The sequence below is a fragment of the Hyaena hyaena genome, unplaced genomic scaffold (genome assembly GCF_003009895.1).
Source record: "Hyaena hyaena isolate Hyena2069 unplaced genomic scaffold, ASM300989v1 scaffold_16, whole genome shotgun sequence".
Classification (NCBI taxonomy): domain Eukaryota; kingdom Metazoa; phylum Chordata; class Mammalia; order Carnivora; family Hyaenidae; genus Hyaena; species Hyaena hyaena.
This window is the reverse complement of record NW_024080650.1, coordinates 4317261-4340374: the sequence shown is the minus strand read 5'-3', so window position 1 is coordinate 4340374 and position 23114 is coordinate 4317261.

Below are 23114 nucleotides of genomic sequence, written 5' to 3'. Positions count from 1 at the left end.
GAAATTTAATTCAAAGAGAGAGGAATTTTACTCTTGGAGGAAAAGCAACTCACTGACATGTAAATGATAATCATGAGATCTCATTATAATAAATTGGTCATTATCAGTAATCATTATAGCATTGTGGGTTTATATGCTCACTGGCTTAGCAAATACCTTAAATATCAAGGCTTATCATAACACACTAAAAAGTAAATCTACCTTCTGTTTTCAACTTCAGTTTGCTCTTAGATATTATGTTAAATTCAGAACATATCTATTACATTTTAACTCCATTCCTGTCTAGTATACTCATGCTCTGGCATAACATCTGCACTTCTGCAGAGAGATTTTAAAAACAAGGGAGCATGAACTGCAATTAATATTTATAAATTGCCCAGGTGATTTGTAGAAAAGTAGAGGACTGTTTATTATATAAAATCTCTATGCACAAGCACTGATAGTATAGAAAGCATGGTTTATGATTACAAGTTAGTCTAGAGGGGCAGCAACCTTGATGGTCTATTTAATATATAAAGTAACCAAATATAAAATACAAATTAAATGTACTGTTGTGGAATTTCATTCCAAATTGAGTTGTTTGGTCTCCTTGAATATTCATCTCTCCGTTGCCTTACTACAATGAAATTTCCATTTTATTTTTAATTTATCAAAGTGGTAAATATACATGTTTTTAAGTCATGATTAAGAAATCACAAGGAACTGGGCATATGCAAACATTGCTAATAGAAGTTCAAAATGGTTTGATACTTCTGGAGGAAATACAGCAACCTCTATAAAAAATTTAAAGTATTTTTTATGTTTAATTTCTAAGATCTTAAAGAAAACAATCACAGATACAGGCAAAGAATTATCTCAAAGGGTGATTATGACTTAGTTTAGAAAAGTCAAACATTTGCACTAATCTAAATATTTAACAAGAGAAAACTACCTAGAAAAATTAAGGTGCATCTGTGCACACAGAAATACCAAGAAGTTAGTAGATATGATGCACACAAGACTATCCAATGACCATAATATATTGTCCTTACAAGAAAAAAAAAAAAGAATGTGTATTAGGATTTTCCAGAGATACAACACCAATAGGATAGATAGAAATAGATGGTGTGGATAGAGATGATGTAGAAATAAATGGGATGGGGCACCTATCTCGCTCAGGGGGTAGAGCTTGTGACTCTTTTCATTTTGTTTTTTGTTTTAATTTTTTAATGTTTATTTATTTTGAGAGAGAGAGAGAAGGAGAGAGCACAAGCAGAGGAGGGGCAGAGAGAGAGAGGGAGACACAGAATCTGAAGCAGGCTCCATGCTCTGAGCTGTCAGCACAGAGCCTGATGTGGGGCTCAAACTCATGAGCTGTGAGATCATGACCTGAACCAAAGTCGGATGCAAAAGCCTGAGGGAGCCACTTAATCTTGGGGTCATGAGTTCAAGCTCCATCTTGGGCATGGAGCCTAGTTTAAACAAACAAACAAACAAAGAAATAGGTGATATAGATAAGGATCGAGATATAGAAGAGGAGATTTATTAAAGGAATTGGATCATGTGGTTATGGAGGCCGAGAAGTCCCACTATCTGCTGAGGACAAGCTGGAGAACCAGGAAAGCCAGTAGGTGAATTCAGTTTGAGTCTGAAAGCCTGAGAATCTGGGTACTGATGGTATAAGTCCCAGTCTGGGCCTGAAGGCCTGCTGTCTGTGGGCAGGAGATGTATATCTCAGCTCAAGCAGAAAGAGAATTTGCTCTTCCTCCACATTTTTGTTCTTTTAGGCTCTCAGATAGATTGGATGGTGCCCACCTTCACTGGTGACAATGATCTTCCTTATTCAGTCTGCTGATTCAAAAGCTGATCTCTTCTGGAACACCTTCTCAGATACCCTCAGAAATCAAGTTTTGCCAAATGGGCAGTCAAGTTGACATAAAATTAACCATCACAGCATATGCCTTTTTTGCTCCTGTTTATTAAAATTTGTATGTAAACTTCATAGAAAAATACCAGAGGTATATTCAGTATACCCACATACTCACAGAGCTAGATTTTAAAGGAAGTAACGATAGGTGATTTTATTTCCTTCTTTGTCCTTTATGTATCATCTTAACCAGTTTTAGTTAGTAGACATTTTTGAAAATCCTATTTAAATATTTTATTTAAAGGAGCTTTTATTTTTTATTTTTAAAATGTTTATTTATTCTGACACAGTCAGAATGAGTGAGTGGGGGAGGGGCAGAGAGAGGGAGAGAGAGAATCCCAGGCAGGCTCAGTGCTTTCAGCGTGAAGCCCAGCAGAGGCCTCCATCTCCTGAGCCATGAGATTATGACCTAAGCCTAAATCAAGAGTCGGATATTAGGGGCGCTGGGGTGGCTCAGTTGGTTAAGCATCCTACTTTGGCTCAGGTCATGATCTCCCTGTTGGTGGGTTAGAGCCCCACGTTGGGCTCTGTGCTGACAGCTGGAGCCTGGAGCCTACTTTGGATTCTGTGTGACTCCCTCTCTCTCTGCCTCTCCCTTTCTCATGCTCTCTCTCTCTCTGTCTCAAAAGTAAAATAAACATTAAAAAAAATTAAAATAGGCACTCAACTGACTGAGCCACTCAGGGGCCACTTAGAGGAGCTTTTAAACACTATTTTAACATTAAAACATTTCTTCCATGTGATTTTCTATTTTTCTTCTTTTCTTCCTTAGCAAATTTGCTCGGTAGAGAAAACCAGTGTTCATAACCCATGTTTAGTATATCAAATAACTTCTTTTCAGAAAGTGACCATGTAATTACCCTAGCTCTTTCATTCTAATTTAGTTCTTTGGTTATGTTTTTCTTCTAACTTTTTTTATTATTTTTGTGTCCATTTATCACTTATTTAACAGAAATTTATTTCAGTACTTATTACCTGTCACACATAATTCTTGGTTCTAATCTGTCATTACTGTTTTATTTTCTGTATTTGCCAAATCATTTCCTCTATACGCATTTATTCAACAAATATTTTTCAACAACTACTGTGTATCATGCATTATTCTAGGCTCTGGGGAACAGAAGAGGAGAACCAGTGGAAAACCCCTGTTCTCATGGACCTCACATTCTGACAGGTAAAAAAAGACAGGAAAAGAAATAATTAAATACATAGTGTATTAAGATGAAATGACATGTGGCGAGACACCCAGAAAAAATGAGGGTGGGGCACAATTATAAGATAGGGTATATCAAGGAAGGCTTTTCTGAGGTGATTTGAATCAAGACTTGAAGGAGCTAAGGGAGCAAAGGGCTAATGGAAAAAAAGAAGTTTTCAGATGCTCATATCTTTAAGTTACTTAAAATAATTCAACAACAAAAATTCTACATTTGCCAAGTAATCAGAATTTCATTTTTATTATTTGAGTTTTGGATGAACAGAAAATGATTATTTTGAAAAAAAAAATCTTGAAATACACACAAAACTCTGAAATCTGATTTTTGGAAGAAGATAGATTTCATCATCAAGGAATCCAGAGGCCTAAATTAATAGAAAGCATGTGTCCAAGACAGAGATCCTTTTCTGAAGGCAACAACTTGATCTTAACAGCACTTTAAACTCTTGGAGAATCATAATAAGGCAAAAACACACTAAGTTAAATGTCGATGAATTAACTCATTGAAAATTGATGAAAAAAGGTGAAAAAGTAAGTGGTTCTTTATAAAACCTCTCCTGAAATTTATGACCAAGAGATGGTAACTCATCTTTATGGCATCTCTCTTTAATAGATGATTAAGAAGAAATTGTCTTCAATAGCTAAAAGTCCAGATGGGTTTCTATTAAAATCTCCTACCGTGCACTCATTGCTGTAGATGGCTTCCTGTCAGAAAACTGTGTAAATTAGCAGCTTGATGTTCTAAGACTGAGTTAAGTGGTCTGTTTCAGACAGGGAAAAATTTATGGTGTGAAATACAAATGCTTAAGAAATCATAAAAGTATTCCATTTTCTGAGGCTGATTTTACATTAACACTTGGCCTATCATACAGCTCATCGTGTCTTCTCTTGTAATCAGGAAATGGGTTCTTTATCTCAGAGAAGCACAGGAAGTTTGTAATCTTTTTCACAAAAAGAACCTTGTAATAGGATGAAGAAGGGGGTTAAGAAAACAATAGATGTGTAAATGTCATTGGAGGGTATACATCTGTAAACCATTCTCTTCTGAAATGTTGGAAAGATTGCAATATAAATACTGCTTCATCACATGTTTTCCTTTTGTCTAGCTCTTCTGTTGTCTGGAGTCTCGTGAGATGAAATGCACACCCCAAAACAGCATCCCCTATGAACCACAGTGAGAGGATATTACACTATTTTGTGGCCCTGCTCACTCTATTTAGTCCCCGGTATTTTCTTCCACAGGTGTCAGGTCTGGTTCAGGGATGAAGCTCAAAGTTAAAACCAAATCAATTGCATACACAGGTGGCTAGACTAGAATGTGTTTGAATCTGAAAACCAGAATAAATGTTTTATGTTAGAATGCTCCCAGCAAGTAGTAGGAAAAATCTTCAGGGCAAAATGATGCCAGCATAAACAGTCGTGGGCTGCTTTGAACGCAGTTGACCCTTTCACTGCTCACTCCTTTTTGCAGGTTTACTTTGCTGTTTTTCAGGTTTAGCACAAAGCAGAGAAAATGGAGTATTTTTGAGTACAAAGGAGGGTCATAGTTACACTGTCTAGGAATGAAAATCAAAACTGGCAAATGTTTGGGGCACCTGGGTGGCTCAGTTAAGCATCTGACTCTCGATTTTAGCTCAGGTCATGACCTCATGGTCCGTGAGTTCAAGCCCTGCATCAATCCTAAACCCTGCTTAGGATTCTCTCTCCTCTCTCCACCTCCCCTGCTCATGCTCTATCTCAAAATAAATAAATAAATAAATAAATAAATAAGTAAATAAATAGACAAATAAAACAAAAAATTTTAAAAAACTGGCAAAGATTATTTCCATGTTCAAAATAAAAAAATGCATGTAAATAAATATACATAAATATATATGCATTATACATGTGTATGAACAGTGACCAAGTCTTACACACAGTGCCTCTGCGGGTGAAGCAGGTTCCTCAAACCAGTGAGTTGAAGACAACTGTGAGCGATATAGCCTGTGACATACATATTCAAAAGCCCAGACGTCACCAAAATGTGTCAGCTACTACAAATTGGCATCTCTGTGGGACTGTGAACTCAGTGTTGTCAGCTCTTTTAAAGAAGAAACCCGACCTCTGATTCTCTGTGTTGTGTGTATATGGAATTTTCTGTGATTTTGTTGCTTATTTTGACTCTTAGAGAGTCAGATTGGGATTTTACATCTAGGAGCGTAGTAAAGGCTCTTGATGGTCTTTGTCTCACACCTACAAGCCTCTGATTAAGAGGTAAATGGGCAGACTAATAATTGCAGCAAATTTAGCACAGTCTAGGCTGGGCTTTGTGTTTCTTAGTAAAATTCCAGTTAGTTATCTTTCTAAAGAAAAGGAATATTTATTTTAATTGAACTAATATTTATAATAGCATTTGTAATTAAATTTTCATTTTTAAAAAAAAACAGACTGTTAAAAAAAACATTGTTTTCCTTGAAATCTCAGTATCTTAGACCTCAGGGATTTTTCTATTCAAGTCGCAATAAAATTCTAATGACCTTAATGCAGTAATTCAGGATGCAGTTTACCAACAAGTAAATTTGTAATTATTTGTGTTAATCTTGAAGATGATAGTAAGTATGTTTTATACTTTAAAGGAAATGCTCATATAAACTACCAAGGATTTACTGGGTGAGGATGATCTAGGTTTCTCAGAGCAAAGAGACATCTCAGTTCAGAAGAGTCCAATAAGTTTTTGTACAGAATTGAGAACTAAAAGGACTCTCTCTCAGACAGGGGTCCCCCAACATGGGCTGATCAAACATCAGGGCTATATTCAGGAGGCTGAAATATGATAATGGAGTCCAAGAAGAGCCATCTAGAGTTGTGAATTCTGTTTCTGGCTCTGCCATTATTTCATTGGATTAGCTTATTCACTCTAAGTTTTAAATAATAGAAAGCCTGCATCACACTTTTTAGAAGATCTTTAGTTAGACCATTTTATCAAATTACATTTAAAAGGGGTGTTACTTTGAAATACAGCCTTGGGGATGAATGATATAAGGAGTTGGACTAGGTTTTTCTAAAGCATGTTTAATTGCAAAAGTCTAGGATCCGTGTAAAATGTTATTCTAACTTGACCCAGACATTAACCATTATCTGGGTAGGATTTTTAATCTCTATATTATGAGTCTTATGAATAAAGATCAAGGCAGGTCCTGTGCTAATTTCTCTGCCTTCATACAATGCTCCTTCTTAGTCCTGCAGCACCTGAACGTATCTTGGCAATTCTTTCCTCTGTGGAATGTTTTCTGACATTCACTTAGAGGTCACCAAAAATATGTATGTAAATGGAAAAAATAATTGGCACATATGGAGAATGGAAAAGATAACTAGCAGAAATTCAAGACTATTTTCCATTTGGAAAGATCAACTTCTGCCATCAAACAGATTTGGTCACATACTTCTGGTTGGTTCCTGCTGACTTGTCTTTGTTTATGTTTAAGGAAATATGGGAAGAGTTACTAAATTAGCGAGAAGACCACTGGGCATAGGCCTCAGATTTCTATTATCTATAAATATTTATCAAGCACATGCCATATGTCAGGCCCAGAAGAGAATGTGGCTGTGGTATGAGATACTGGTGTTTCACTTGGAGCTCTGAAGCTAGAGGGGGGTGAGGTGTAGTGTGCGTCCAGTTCAGTCATGATAAGACTTCACTAGAGGCCAGAGGGCCTTCATGGTGGAGATAAAGGCCTTTGGAGATGATGGGAGGAGGATGTGGTGAAACTTCAGGAAAGAGTAGACAAAATGAACAGTGCTTTTCTGACTACCGAGGCTTCTGGTGATGCTTCTCTGTTAGACATGACCTAGTGTTTCAGCCTCAGCCATAGTTGCTCTTTCTCCTCTCCCTGGGACCCCCCCCCCCTCACACACACTATAGGAATCACTGCAGTCCTCTGATACTGTAAGAACAACCCCTTTAATATAACACTGTTTTCCTGTGCAGAATCTTGCTGAAATGAGTATCAAAGGAATCCTTGAAATGGGATAAGAATCACAAAAGGAGGTTCACATGAACCCTAATTTATTATACGTGAGGAAAGTGTATGTGGTGTGTGTGTGTGTGTGTGTGTGTGTGTGTGTGTGTAAGAGAGAGAGAAAATAATTTTGCTGTTTTGGAGTCAGTGCTTGCCACCGTTTTTCTCTCTGGAACTCCTTTTATATTCTAGTTGTAGGCAATAAACTTCATATCTTTTCTGGAGGAGATTCATACAAATAAGAAAGCCTGGGTTCAAATACATGTTCCTGCACTTATTAGGCATATTAGACCTTGTGCAAGACACTTAACCTCTCTAGGACTCATGCCAAAAAATAACTCAGAAAATTTTAATTGAGTACATGTAAATGTGGTCATAAGGAAAAGAAGTTGATAGCTGGTCATCAATGAGAAAATGAAACTAAAGGGATTCTAAGAGAGAGGGGATAGGGAAAATTGCAGACAGCCTAGTTACAGTAAATCTTGCTTTAACATTTTTGTTATCATTATAGTGATTGCTTGGCAGCCAGCAAAGAGGCCACTGTCTTTATCGGTGCTATGTCTTTGTGCAGGCTGTTCAGGATCATTTATAGCCACAATTTCAGTTGTTGACACATTTGAAATACTCATTCCACACTAAAACACCCTTGAGGGTTAAGCTGTGAAGTATTGCATGATATACCATTTTTGGTGTTTATGTACCCTTCTGTTAGTACTTCTGCCTTACCTGCACCATGTACTACATCACCATTTCCTGCTCAATTTCCTCATATGTCCAATGAAGTTAATAACATGTCTTTGGGTTTTTATGACTGTTAAGTGAGATATTGCATACAAAGCTCTGAAAATAGTACTTGGCTCAAAAAAGCAGTCAGTAAATGCTATTTCAGCATCATCACTATCATTGTCATCATTATCCCTATAGAAGTACCTTGATTTATAGAGCATAGAGGAATTATTTATTTTTCAAACCCTAGAAAATACTCTATTATAGTGCCCATGTCTTGGCTGAGAAAACCTAATTACCTGCCTGCAGCATCCCTCCCATGAAAGCCTAAGCAAAAGGACTTTAGGAAGAGGTCTGTCAAATCTCTTTAATAACAGCACTCTTTGCTCATCTCAAATAATCAGAATCTCCTGGTCTGTAAGATGAATTGTTCATGGATCTAGCTCTAATTTCCATGCATTTTCTACTCTGATGGCACAAGGCATTTTCAGAAACATGCTGGAGTCAAGTCTCTAAAGGAAGAGCAAACTTTGCGCACATCATCCAAAAAGCCCACAGCAAAATCTCCAAACCAGTTATTCAAGAATGAAATTCCATATCATGAGCAAGGAGCTCAAACTTTTTTCCATCCTTCCTTAAAGTGAAATGAACCTCACCTGCCAGCACTCTTGTTAATTTCTCCAGTAAAACACAGTGTCTACTTGTGGCCAAAAGCCTTGACCACATCACAGGAAAAAATAGTCAGCCGTAGAGTGTTCTTTGTCTTCCTCTGTTGTCACTTACTTTATTGGAGTCTGTGGAAAAGAAATAACAAAACAGAGTTTGAAAGACTAATATAAATACATTTTTCTTTCAAAACCATTGTTTGTACTTTGTTTTGCTTTTGATTTCTCTTTGCCTGAACTTCTCTTGGAAAAGTCATTGCTCTTGTCCTGAAAGTCCATGAAATACTATTCAATTTTCCAAATTTACTTTATTTCTTTTCTCTCCCCTTCCCCTTATTCCTTTCCTCGTTCTTCCCCGTCTCTTTCTCTCTTCTTTCTACTTGATTCTGGAGGTAAAATTTAAAAAGAATTCTGTAGGTCACTACTATTTATAATGAATAGTTATGGCAGGTATCTTCCCTTCCTTGGGCACAATTCATGGTTTCATTTACTTTACCAATTACCCTCAGACTCTGCTTTTGATTTCTTCTGGAGGAACGCCATACAACCAGGCTTTTGTTTGATCTTTAATTCTGCCTACCTGATAGTTCCCTGACAAAGCAGGAGGGAAAGTACTCACTGAAATCTGGTTCACCTCTCTTAGTAGTGTATCATAGGATAGATAGCAGCGACTTATTTTAGTACCAGAAACACATACAAGAAAGTCAGAGGTGCAAGGAAGACTAGTTGGTTAAAATGCATTGAGGATTGACTGTCTGTTGGGCAAAACACAAGAGTTCTATGTTCAATGATTTGTTTAAAACTCCTACCAGCCCTATTTTACAGGTCAGAAATTTTATGCCTAGAGTTTAAATGTTTCCAAGAACCAAATCTACAAGTTTGTGTTTCTGTGTGCTCAGATGTACCACTTCTTATACATTACTTTGCTTTTTAAGGTACCTATTCAGTCATCATTTGAGAAAACATTTAGATGATTTACTTGAAGAGTAACATGATCTGAGTATATTTTCATTATCTAACAATTTTGTGTACTTTGTCATCTCAAGTTCCTTATTAGAAGCTTCTGAAACATCGAATAAAGCTGAAGAGAACTGTTATTAGGTACTCATTGGAGGACTTGCTGATGCTGATTGTTTCTCCTCTTTGTCTACACTTAGGATGCAGTAAATGCTTATTCACTAACTCATTTCCACAATTACCTCATTAGCTAAGAAAACGTTCCCTTCACAGGCATTTAATACTTTTAAGAATTTTTAAGCTCATTCTGGATCGTTATCATGTCATTGACTTCTTACTGGCCTATAATTGCCTTAAAAAATCACACTATGAAGCGTGCACCAGTCTATCATAAGGGAAATCTGAATTACCTTTGTTTTGTTTCGACTCTTTTGAACTTTGGGTAGATCACAGGGGATCAGTTTGTATACATGTTGATTAGGCATAGTGTCTGCTACTCTGATGACTACAAGGTGATTGTGAGTATTAAATATTCGAAGCTTTATGCTTTGGGAAAAATTACAAATAGCTTTTCAGTACAGAGATTTTATTTCATTGTGGAGTCCTTCTATAGGCTTTTGACAGCTTTCCTTTTCTACGGCCAGGTGCTCAGGATGGAACCAAGAAAAACGTCAAGATTCATTTCCACTTAAGGGTTACCCAAAGAAACTCTCCCCTAATACTCAAATCAGAAATTAATGAGTAAGATTTATGAAGAAGTTTATTGCTTGATTATTCTGTGAAAACAAACAGGGCTGTAGTTGGAACAGCAGCTGCAAGTGGAAACAAATCTTTGGTGTCACAATAGTCAATAACATTTTGATTTAAGTACATGGCAGACATAAATCTGGGCATTACAAGTTCAAAAGTAAGTTGACATTTCTTATAGAGATACCTTACACTGCTCTTTGTGTATTCTGAATGCAAGCTCTTAGACCTTCATTAATCCAGATGAGCTTAACAAATGACTGATGTCTGACCTGAAGTTTTGCCCTTTGATGATTGAAGGCAGACACACTGATGTGTGTTGTTGCATAAACCACTCAAAGAAATGACCCTATACATCTCGAGCAATAAAATATATTACAAAATAAATAGATCATGTAGTAAAGACAAGTTACAAATGCAATGCATTTTTTTCATGATTTGTAAAACATCATGTTGCCCTGACTAATGCTTTAGTGTTTTAGATGTAACTGGCATTAGCTTGAGAAATACATCAAATGGCCTCTTGCCTTTATAGAATATGCCAAATCTAAAGACCCAGTAATATAAAAGGGCACCTGAATGTATTACATTCCTACACTTGTGCCTCAAGAAATAAAAATGTCTTGGGGCACCTGGGTGGCTGTCGGTTAAGCGTCTGGCTTCAGCTCAGATCATGATCTCACGGTTCATGGGTTTGAGCCCCACATTGGGCTCTGTGCTGACAGCTAGCTCAGAGCCTGGAGCCTGTTTCAGATTCTGTGTCTCCCTCTCTCTCTGACCCTCCCCTGCCCATGCTGTCTCTCTCTCTCTCTACCTCTCTCTTTCTCTCTCAGAAATAAATAAAACATTAAAAATTAAAAAAAAAATAAATAAAAATGTCTTTAAAAAGTGCCCTGGGCCAATGAGGGTGACTACATTAATTACAAAGCTCTGTAGGTAAAATACAGCAGCTTATTCTCCAAATGGAAATGGACTAGATCCCCAGATCAGTCTCCCAACCTGTCAAGTTCCAGAGGTAGGGAGAACTTCTTTATGAGGCTTTTTGCAACATGTGAAAGTTAAACATGCAAAAAAACAGGACTGCCACTTCTATTCTGTCTCCATTGTAACAATGACATAAGTCCAGCAATGTGTCAGGTGTTGTATTCTGGTGGGTATTGCAGTACCTTCCAGGTAGAAAGAAATGTGTTTGGGGTCAGATGTACTAGGTTTGAATTTCCATGACACTAGATTGACCATGTCCCTACCCCCACCCCAATCCCACTTCAGAATGCTCTTCCTACTCCTTAGTCAAAAGTGGCAGCTATCATTTGTATTGTCAGGAAGCTTACAACCTGGAAGGGAAAGACGACACACATGCACAAATAATGATGACACAGGGTTTTCATGATGCTATGAGAGATACACAAAGAACTAGGGAAACATCAGAGAAAACAAAATGTCTTCTGTGGCTAAGGAATTAGAATAAGAAGAGCTTTATTGAGATGACAGTATTTTAGCTGTAATGAAAAAGATTTGAAAGATAAGACAATTTTTGACAGATGAATATGAATTGGAGGACATTGCAAGTTGACCAATAGAATCAGCAAAATTTGGAAGGAAACAATAGATGTTGTTTTGCCAACATGAAGTTCTATAACAGTCATAAATGTAGGACATTGCTCCTCAAAGTGTGGTCCACAGACTAACAAAGTCAGAGTAACTACAGTCCTATAGACTTAAAATCTGTATTTTAATAAGATTTCCTGGTGAGTCATATTTACACTGAAGTTTGAGAAGCACTGGTTCAGGGTGCATAAAGAGTATACTTAAAGATCATATCAAACAAAAATAGAATTCTAAATTTAAAAAGTCCTTAGGAACTGTCTAGTTTGACATTTGGTTGAGAAAACTAGATAAAAAGGGCTTGATTCTGATGGAATTGAACTTTTTTCCCTAACAGAAATGTAGTACTTTTTTCACTGCACCATATTCAGAGCCTTCAATACCAGATTCTAGGTTTTAACAAGTTGTAGTAGAATGTGAAGGATAGTTGAAGGTTTCTGATTAGCTGAGTGGGAGAAAAGTAATTGAAAGTTAAGAAGAAAAATCCAGTGGAATAGTATGGAGTAGACCAAAGGAGAAGGAACCTAAGGAGAAAGAGCCTAAGCCAAGAAGATATTTAAATAGTCTTACAGTGGATCACAAGGAGAGTGAGAGGTAGGAAAATGAGAAATACTTAGAAGGTGATGTTCTCCACCTACTTCATTTGTCTAAAGCTTATGGATATATTTGCCTTCTTTCTTGATTCTCTCCTTGCTCCAGTACATCATATTAAAAACCACCAGAGTATTTCTCAAGTACCAGTTCCACCAACTCACTTTTCCTTCGAGAATATTTAATGGTTTCCTACAACCAACAGTCAGCCTACCTATAATGCTTGAGATTCAACCTGCTAACCACAGCCTCTATGACATTATTTCTGCCTGAAACATTTTTGCTTTTGTTTACTAATTAGCTAGGTCAAACCATTAATTCATTCATTTGCCCAATAATCTATTTATATCACACATATTTAAGGAACCCCCTTGTGTTCTAGGCTCTTTGCTATGATGGACCATATACGATAGACTCGTTTTCATAGAACTGAACAGTCAGCAGTTACAGATGTTCTGCTTAGTATTGAGCAAACGGCTAGCTAGATATGCAAGATGAATGAGATGTGATGCCTTATCTTGATGGGCTTATATTATTGTGAGTTGTGCTCAAGATGGAAATAGCGGGCCCTGTAATTGAGACTGCATATTATGGTCTGTTTACAGATTTTGTTTATCTGCTCCTGTTTACATTTGGAGGTTTATTACATGGATGAGGGTATCTTCCTCTGTATTTAGAGCAACAGGTTTTGTTCAAAGAAGGAAAGTAAGATACACTTAAAACCAATGTTAAGATCCAACAATTTTGATCTATTGGGTGATAAAAATGCAAGATAACTCCTGTAATTGTGCCAGGAAAGCCCAAAATCATGTTTTTTATTGGGATGTGCTGGTAATGCTACCAGACTTTTAACTTGTTATGTTTTTTGGCATAAGTAAATTCACAGACGTAGATCTCACTTCAGAAGGACCTTTATTCATTCTTGTAAGTGAAAGTTCTTAGGCTGTAGTATTGAAGAATTATGATTAGCCATGTGCATTGCTGGCCTTTGTAAACTATGGACCAGTTTCCTCATCTTGGCCAAAATACTAATGATGCTTTCTCATTTCTCTGATTGTTCTGTGTGCCCATGTTTTATTTCACTGTCACAGGAACTGAGGAAATTTTTGCTAATCAGTGGTAAAATGTGGTAAAAACTGGTGATACAGATTTATGATGACTTTCCAGTGAACCAAACTCAGCTCTCCAACTTTCTAGTCTGGTTAGTCAAATAGTAGGAAATCCTTTGAAGATTTACTATTGGATTTGGAAGACTTATCTCTTTACAGATGCTGACACTGTAAAGCAAAATTAATTTCTTTTAGTTCTGAAGAGATCTTCTTGAAACTTGTGAAATTGGAGTGAATGACTTGGTACAATTTGAATCTGGTTAGGAAGTATTCTTCCTCCCTCAGATTTACCATCAGCCTTTGCTGTTGGGAGAATAAATGTTATTTTTGGATGTTTTAATTTGAGCACAGTTGGTTATCTAGGCTGTGTCTCTTTTAAGTTCAAGACGTTCCATATTATGCTTTGACCTTTCAGGATAGAGAATAATGAAGAACAAGCATACACTAGGCTACACCCAGTTCTGCAAATTACTTTAGAGGCAGAGAAGAATGACTACAGGGCATGACCTTGGGGACTGGACCTATGTGATAAGAAATGTCCCAAGTGTGGAACAGAAAGATACTACTTAGCATGACTGAGATGATTTTGTGGAAGGAGAGAGTAATGTATATTTTTAGACATATTTTCTTGCATTTTTAATACCTTACATTACTGAAAGACATTTTCAGTCCATGACTTCATTAAGTTTCCAAAGAGACTTGATTTCCTCTTGAAATTCTTTCCCTAAGGCTGAAATCTCCTCCAAATTAATGTATTTTTTTCCTTCTGATTTTCCACATTTTGAATAGCACAGGTGAATAACTTATATGTCAAGAATGTTTTCACATCATAGTTCTCAGAAAATGTGTTCTCAAATATATGGGTAAATATCAGGGGAAAAGAAACAATAATGAAAGATATTTTCATCTTCCATCTTCTCATCTTTTCAAATGAGAAAAATAGGACAGAGTAATTTAAGGATGTTTCCTGTCCCATAATCTGCCTCTTCTTTAGAGGAATCAGTATTTCCTCTAGTTATTTTATTGAATACAAAGGAAGATATCACGAAAGGAAAAACCCTGAAAGTTATATATTGCCTTCCTTTATTTTAGACAGGAACAGCTAAACTGAGACATATATTTATTTACTAACTGGTTGCAGAGCCCATGGCAGGATGTAAAGGGGTTGAGCAAGGCTTTCTTTGAAAGGAAACAGTCATGAGGTATAAACAGGGAAGACTCAAAAGTTTAAGAAGTGGGCTGGACTGGAACTTCTGTTGTGAAAGTGGTCAGATACTTCATGGTGGGGGAGAACGTTTACTCTTAATCTGTCCCACAAGCTCACTGGCTTCCAAAAGGCTGACTATGGCTGTATCTATTGGAAGGTTTCTAACAGACCATAGTGAAATTGAATTTGGGAACTTTCCTTTATTCTGATAATATTTGATCAGTTAAATTGCTTGTTTGTTTTCTAAAAACCCTGACAAGAATTTGGCAAAATTGATATCCAATATAAATATTTTCTTTTCCTCTAATTTTCATTTTCAGTCTCCTATCACCCACCTCCTTATTTCTTAGTTTACCTTATGAATCTCTAACATTGCCTTCTTCCCTTCTATAAATACTAGTCCTGTTCTTATTACCCTAGGAAAAATCTGAACATGAGTGGTATCAGTCATCAGTTGACTATATCAATCATTTCAACCTGATTCTTCAGGTATGAGAGATCATTATTTAAAATATTTTTCCAAGTATTTATTTTGAAAAATTATAAACCTACAAAAAGGCTACAGAAGTGGTAAAGTGTACCAGTCTTGTACCAAGATTCACCAACTTTTAGACTTTTACTGTATTTAATTTAACCCTCTAAAAGTCCATTTTTCACATGAAACATATTCAGTGGAGCCTGAACATACATAAACTTTGATTATATTTTTATTCTTTCAAGTTAATGATAACACTTCCTGGAAGGGGTTTAGGAAATGAAACAAATCTTCTCCCTACTCCCCCCCCCATCTTCCAGGAGTTCCAAATGTTCAGAGAGAGAGAACTAGAAAACCTCAATGAAGTATTTTATATTAATATGGATGAGTTCTAACCACCTGAGGGAGCATTTTTACCTAATAAGATGAAATTGTTAATCTAAACCCATAACAGAGAATAAGGATATTAAATGATATATTTGAGGAACAAATTTCTGGTGATACTTGCCTCCTCTAGTCCAAAATTATGTCTTTTGGGCCTTCTCTGCCATGGGATAGGCATTTTAACTATGTACTAATGTTCCCTGTATTCCTAACTTATCCTTGACAGTGGCTCTGTGGTCTGCATGTGACAAATCAAAAAATGGGACATGGACTTTGAAAATCCCAACTGATCCAGGAAATCCATTTTGTGTGTGGTTCTTATATCCAAATGTCTAAGTGACATAGCCATCTCTTTGGGATCAATTATGGTTTGGAGAAATAGGCAAATATTTGCAACCACAAATCACTAATCTCGGTAAGGGGAGGGCCCCTTGTATTTCATAAAGCAAGGCCAGTGCTCCCATTCCCCACAAGTATTTTGGTTAAATGCGAATCAGAGCTTGGGCTTGCCCTTGGACATGCTGACTTGTGCCTCCCAGCACAGCTGCAGGCATCTACAGAGGTTGCACTGAAGAGTGCTCCTACATATCTGATGAACCACAGGATGTCAACAAGACACACCCACTGTCCCACATTTGGCAGTCCCTAAAAAAAGAATGTAGCAATGAGCTTGCTGCAAGCCAAACCAACCCTGACCGTAGTAATAGGCTCTTCCAAATGGGTGCGGCCAAGTGGATCACATTGAAAAAGAACAGGCCCTAGGATAAATCCATATTAAAGAAAAGCAAAACAGGGCTTAACTGTCACAAAGAATGGAAAGGAGCTGTGGACCCTTTCATCTTCCCCAGGGTTTGGGAGGGTGTTGACTGCACAATATTGTTCCAGCCTCATGCTTTTTCCTTGAATTGAGAATCTGAAGAATGCGGGGAGGTGGTTTATACTCACATTGGCCATACCACAATCGCAAAATCCAGGATAGAATGCGGTTCTTAAGCTGTAGCCTGATGAGAAATGCCATTTTAATTTGGACTCAAAGAAAAGGCCACTTCCCATAACTGCTATTCATTTAAATACACAAAGGAAATATCATAGTCTTCTCTTCATCTGAGGGGTGTACTGTTTATCTCTTGGTGATACGTGCATGCAGACACACATGCATTCAACCAGGGATTAATACTAAGAAGTAGGTGTAAGACTGTATGACAATTACAGCTACATGTGAATATATACATGTAAACATAGTGTTACTCCACATCACATATGCAAGGTAAAGAGGAATATATATGATAATTGAAAAACAGTCCTTCCTCCAAAAGATTGTGTAATCTGAATATAGACTATAAGCAAAAAGATATGTATGTACCCATGGTTTTGGAGAGTTTTCTGAAACATCAAGAAGATCTGGATTTGGGGTTTTTGTTTTGTTTTGTGTTTTTATAGTTTGCATTCTAGAATTAATTTATTGTATTTTTGGAAGTTAAAAACTGATTCATCCAGGTGAGTGTATCTGATAAATCCAAAATATCTCCTCTGTCTTGCCATGCTTCTCCTCCCCCTTACCCAATCTGAACCAAAAGGCAATCTTTGAGTCTTCTGTACCATCATCTTTCCCATTCAGTTAGTGAGTGGGTTTTATAATTTTTTCTTCCAAATGTCCCTGTAGCCATTCCTCTTTCCATTTAAAATCATCATCAACCAGCTCAGACAGATAACTTCAACCCTTGACTCTCAACATTCTGCTGCATGTCCCTTCTCAGTTTCCCAGGCTGCAAATCTTTTACTCAGTTCTCAGACTACAATAATGGTATTTAAATTACTGCCTTTGCACATGTTAATCTTCTACTGAGAAATTACCTGTTACTTCATATTTTGTGCAACACCTTGTTCAGTATTCTTGGTCTGGTTTTCAAAGACCCATGGGGTACCTGGTGGCTCCGTTGGTTAAGCATCTGACTTCAGCTCAGGTCATGATCTTGTGGTTAGTGGGTTTGAGCCCCACATCAGTTTCTTTGCTGACACCTCAGAGCCTTGAACCTGTTTCAGATTCTGTGTTTCCTTCTCTCTGCCCCTGTCACTCTGTCTCTCTCTGCCTCACAACAATAAATAAATTTAAAAAAAAAAAAACCTTATTGTTTGCTTCTACTACAATAATGCAAACTTTGTTTCTACTACCCTCTAACACACACCACACACACTATTGTTATAGTCTATGTTCGTTCGACACCTCCTGGACACAAAATGGTCATTTCTGCCTAACATCCCACACTCTTCTTTTCTTGCAACAAAATGTCATCTTCCATTGCTTTTCTAAATACTTGCCAATTTTAGACCCAAATAAAACTCAGTCTTCTGTGAAGCCTGCTATGATTACACTAGTGGTCATTTATGGGTTTCTGTGCAAAACTTTTCACCACTGATAATCTCAAACACATTATTCACACATACATATTGTTTTCAGATGGATATGTCTCACCAATTAGAGAAGAAGATTCTTTGAAGAAAGTGACCATGCAATAAAAATTAATTTACTCATATAAGCCCTAAAACAACTAGCATAATGTGATATACAGTGTATGAAGTTTGAGTAATGCTGATTTTGGAATAAGTTAGGTTAACTGTAAGTTGAATATTCATAAAAAAGAATATCACAATAACCGAGCAGTGTCAAACATAGTTTTATTCCGGAAAAATAGTTTTGACTTTTGTATACAGTAATGCTGAAAGAAATTTTTTCATTTTTCATTGTGTTTTGGAGTTTGCTAAGAACTTTTACTATGCAGTAGTAAACTTTTCCACATTACGATCAGGTAAGTTTTATCATGATTTCACAGAAGAGAAACTTTGTTTTGGAAATGTGATTTGGTCAGGATCATGCTCTAATCAAACCTGTACCCAGGATCATTTTAATGTTAATCCTGAACTAACCTGAGCTTGACTTAAAGTTCTCTAATCCTCACCCTATACTAGGTCTAACCTCATATTTAACCCAAACCTTACATTTACCTCCTCTAAACTGAATCCTAACCTCCCTTTAATGTAACACTAGCTCTAATATGAATCCTAGTTTCCTTACCCTAACAACAGTCCTAACCCTGGTTCCCAACATACCCCTAGCCCCTAATCATAGTCCTGGCCCTAATCCTAGCTCTGACACTAGTCCTAAATCTAACTTGCAGATTCACATGGCCAGTGTATAATTAAAACCAAGGAAGTCTACAAAGAGAAGCATAGACAAAAGAGGGAACTTGAATGTATCTGAATGTATATAGGCAGTACCAGAAATGTTTCAAAAGTAACCATTATTTTTTTCTCAGTAAATGCCTAACTTTCAAAGAGAGAAACTGAAGTAAAGAAAACTTTTCTCATAAATATATGTTTAGGGGTGCCTGGGTGGCTCAGTTGGTTAAGCATCTGACTGGCTCAGGTCATGGTCTCAAGGTTCATGAGTTTGAGCCCTCCTCTCCCTCTGACGTTCTCCTGATCACACTCTGTCTGTCTCTCTCAAAAATAAACATTTATATATATATATATATATATGTTTTCTCAGAAAGCGTTCTGGACTTACTGGCAAACAAATGATATCAACGTTCTCACATGTAGGGGTCTGGAGATTAGGTGTAACTAAAGTGGGTGAGATGAATTTAGACTCAGCAGGTCCTCCTTACTGTTGAAATGAGTGGTGAAAAATGGTTCAGAACCTTGACATGGACATTGTAGTGGGTTAAATAGTTCCCTCCCTCCACAAAAGATAGGTCCTTGTCAAAAGTGGGGAATGTGTGCATGTCACCTTATTTTGAAAAAGAGTCTTTGTAGCCACCAGATGCTGGAAGAGGCAAGAAACAGAATCCTCCCTCCTGAGGGAATACAGCTCTGCCCACACCTTGATTGCAAATTTTTGCCTCCAGAATTGTGACTGAATAATTTCCTATTGACTTTTAAACCACCAAGTTGTGATAATTTGTCACAGCAGTCCTAGGATATTCACGGAGTTGACCACATCATGCCCTGGTGTGAAGAGACAGGGACTGTGATTTTGCTGGCCAAAAATTCCAGTAACAAACCATTAGGCAAAGAAAGCTTAATCAGAGCAGAGGCTGCTAATGGTGAGGCTTATGCTCTAAGGAAACTGGGTAGGGGTATGAGATGTCTACATGAAGGGCAGTCTGTAATTTTTATCTTTACCACCTACTACAAACTTCATGAGCCACTACTGAAGCAAAAATAAAATGTGAAGGTTGCTGCTCTTGAGGAGTTCAAAGACCAGAGGAGGAAGAAATGTGTAATTAGGTACATTGTAAAGGAATAGGATGGGGAAATGATACAGAAATCCAGGCAACTTCACCTGCTAGAGGGTTGGGGAGATGAGGGGAGGGCATTAGAGAGAAAGAGTGGAAGTGGATTTTCAAAGGATAGCACTGGAAATATAATTAAAAATTTTTTACTGTTACTTTTTTTTTTTTTTTTTTGAGAGAGAGAACAAGTGGAGCAGGGGCAGAGAGAGAGGGAGACACAGAATCTGAAGCAGGCTCCAGGTTCTGAACTGTCAGCACAGAGCCCAATGCAGGACTGGAACTCACCAACCACGAGATCATGACCTGAGCCAAAGTAGGAAGCTTAACCATCTGAGCCACCCATGTGACCCTTGTCCCCCTTTTAAAGTCAATATTTATTATTATCAATCTTGCCATTTACAGAGATTTAAACTTTTTTTTTTAATGTTTTATTTATTTCTAGGAGAGAGAGAGAGACAGCATGAGCAGGGGAGGGTCAGAGAGAGAGGGAGTAACGGACTGAAACAGGCTCCAGGCTCTGAGCTGGCAGTCAGCACAGAGCCCGACGCGGGGCCCGAACCCACGAACCGCGAGATCATGACCTGAGTGAAAGTCGGACGTTTAACCGACTAAGCCACCCGGGCGCCCCATACAGAGATTTAAATCAATGTGGATGGTACTTTTTTCCATGAGTGATTCTTCATATGGACCTTCTGTGGAAGGCAGGGTTAGATACAGCACTGACTCCATTTTTGAGCTGCCGAATAGAGCTCATAATGTGGCTATGAGGTTCCTCTGGTGATTCTGGGAACTTCAATGTCTGATTAGGAAGTGCTACCAGCATAATTTCCCTATACCAGGGCTCAATCACTCTGTGTACATGCTCAGCAGATTTTGAGTGTCTACCACATAATCCTGTGTTGGTGTTCAAGTACCTCTCCCATCTGACTCTTTTCTAGTTTTGTCATGGATCTGACATGTCTCTGCTTGGACCTTCCCTTCAATGTGTTTTTCACCACTGTTGTTGTTGGTTGTCCTTGTTACAAGGATTCCTTAAATTGTCATGAAATCTTACCTCACTTTTAAGGAAATAATTCGTGAATTTTAGTTCAAAGCTTCCTTCCCTCATCTCTCCCAGCCTGTCTTCCTTCAATATACATTTATTTGGTGCATATCATGAGCTGGATACTGGGCTAGGTGTTAGGGATATAAAAACTCACAAAATCCCAACAATGAACTAATTGTCTCTAAATCTAAAGGTCATTCTTTTGTTCTCAAAATCACTTTTTTGTTCTAGTCTTCTCCCACTAGAAGATTAGCAGTCTTTTTTATGACAGAGGCCACCTTCCTTTTGTTCCCTGTTTATTTCTATTTTTCTGTGTCTGGAACATGGTAGGTATTCAATAAGTTTGAATGAATGGATAAGTACTGAGGTTTATATTTGTGCTAATTTAATTAGAAGAGAAAATATGGCAGTTTTTCTTGAGAAAAGAATGATCGCCCAGAATCTTCTAACTTGTGTGAAGAACAGAAAGTACCTGGGCAAAAGATAGACTCAATTTAGAGTAGTTGATGTTTTTCTCTTCTTCATCTTAAGTAGCTGACCTGGAGTGGACCACACATGGCAAATATAATTTGAGTCATTCAGAGGGAATTGAAATTGTTGAACTTTAGAAATCAGGAGGGACTGATCTTATTAGTTCCTGGAAATAGGGCTAGGGATCAGAATGTGATTGCTCATATTAGAAATGGAAGGAACAGTTACGCTTACTTTTAAAGTGGTATTTTATATGTCCACTTTTGAACAGAAAATGGCAGCTTTAAGTTACCTATGTCATTGATTTTCAAACTTATTTTAGCTCTACTCCATTAATTAGAAGCTCTCACAGATGAATATGCAAAACCAGTAAAAACAGGTATTAAGTGATAGTGCTTTTGGTGACATTCTGTTGTCTCCAAAGAAACCCCAACCATCATAGCATTCAGTATAAAGACCCTGCAGTAGTTTATAAGAGAGGATATGGAAATGTTGACTAAAGAGTACAAAGTTTCATTATGTAAGGTGAATAAGTTTGGGAGATGGAATACAGAGCAATGTGACTATATTTTATTGCATTGCAGTACTATATTGCTGGCTTGAAATTTGCTAAGATATTCCCACCAAAACACACAAAAAAAATACAAAACACATGGTATTAACCTGTAAGGTGAAGGGCATGTTAAGTAGCTCGATTGTGGCTATTTCACAATGTACATGTATATGAAAACATCAAGTTGTACACCATAAATATATGCAGTTTTTATTTGTCAATTATATCGCAACAAATTTGGGGGAGAAAAGGAAATAAAGAGAGTTATGTGAGCAGATATCAACACTTTAAATCAGTGCCCACTGCACTTTACATATGGCAGAACAAAACCTCTCTGTGTTGCTCTGTCCTCTGAAACTATCTGCAAATAAATAGAAGCAGAAAACTGAAGATCCTGAATGCTCCAAACTCTCAGAAAGAAGGCATTCAGACTACAGAACCAAGAAATGTACAAATCATTGAGAAATTTAAAAATATAAAGGAAGCATTAAAAACAGAAATTAGAGCATAAATGCAATGGTGGGACTAAGAAAACACATTCATCTTAGTGATAAATATATATAAAAATAAACATACTCGTTAACAACAGAAAAGATACTCTCAAATTAGATTTTAAAAATAGGAATCTTGTTAAATTCTTTAAATGAAATGCATTTAATGACACAGATAAAAAGCAGATCATGGGCAAAAGACACAGAAAATGGCAAAAAGATCAGAAATTATAATACTCTACAATGTTGAATTCAAGTGATAAGGATGGTCAATTAAAAATGAAAGTAGCAACAAATCAAATGAACCTGTGTCACAAGTTTTTCAACCAAACAACAGCCTCAAAAGCTGAAGACAAAACCCCAGTATAAGGGGGAAAAAGTACTGGCACAGGACATATATCTATTTCATTCAGAGCAAAACATACTAAATGTGTGAAATAGTGAAGGTATTTAAAATACATGAATAAAATGATTAATAAAATGTATCAAGATATATAATCAGGAAAGCAAACATATCTTCTTTCATGTACCCATGAAGTATTTAGAAAATTGCACCTTATATTAGTTCACAGCAAAATTTCAGTGGCATTCTGTGCTTGTAATGTAATAAGCTTAGAAATTCTTAACAAAAGACAGATCAACCATACCAACAAAATGTTAAAGAAATTTTCTCATTAAG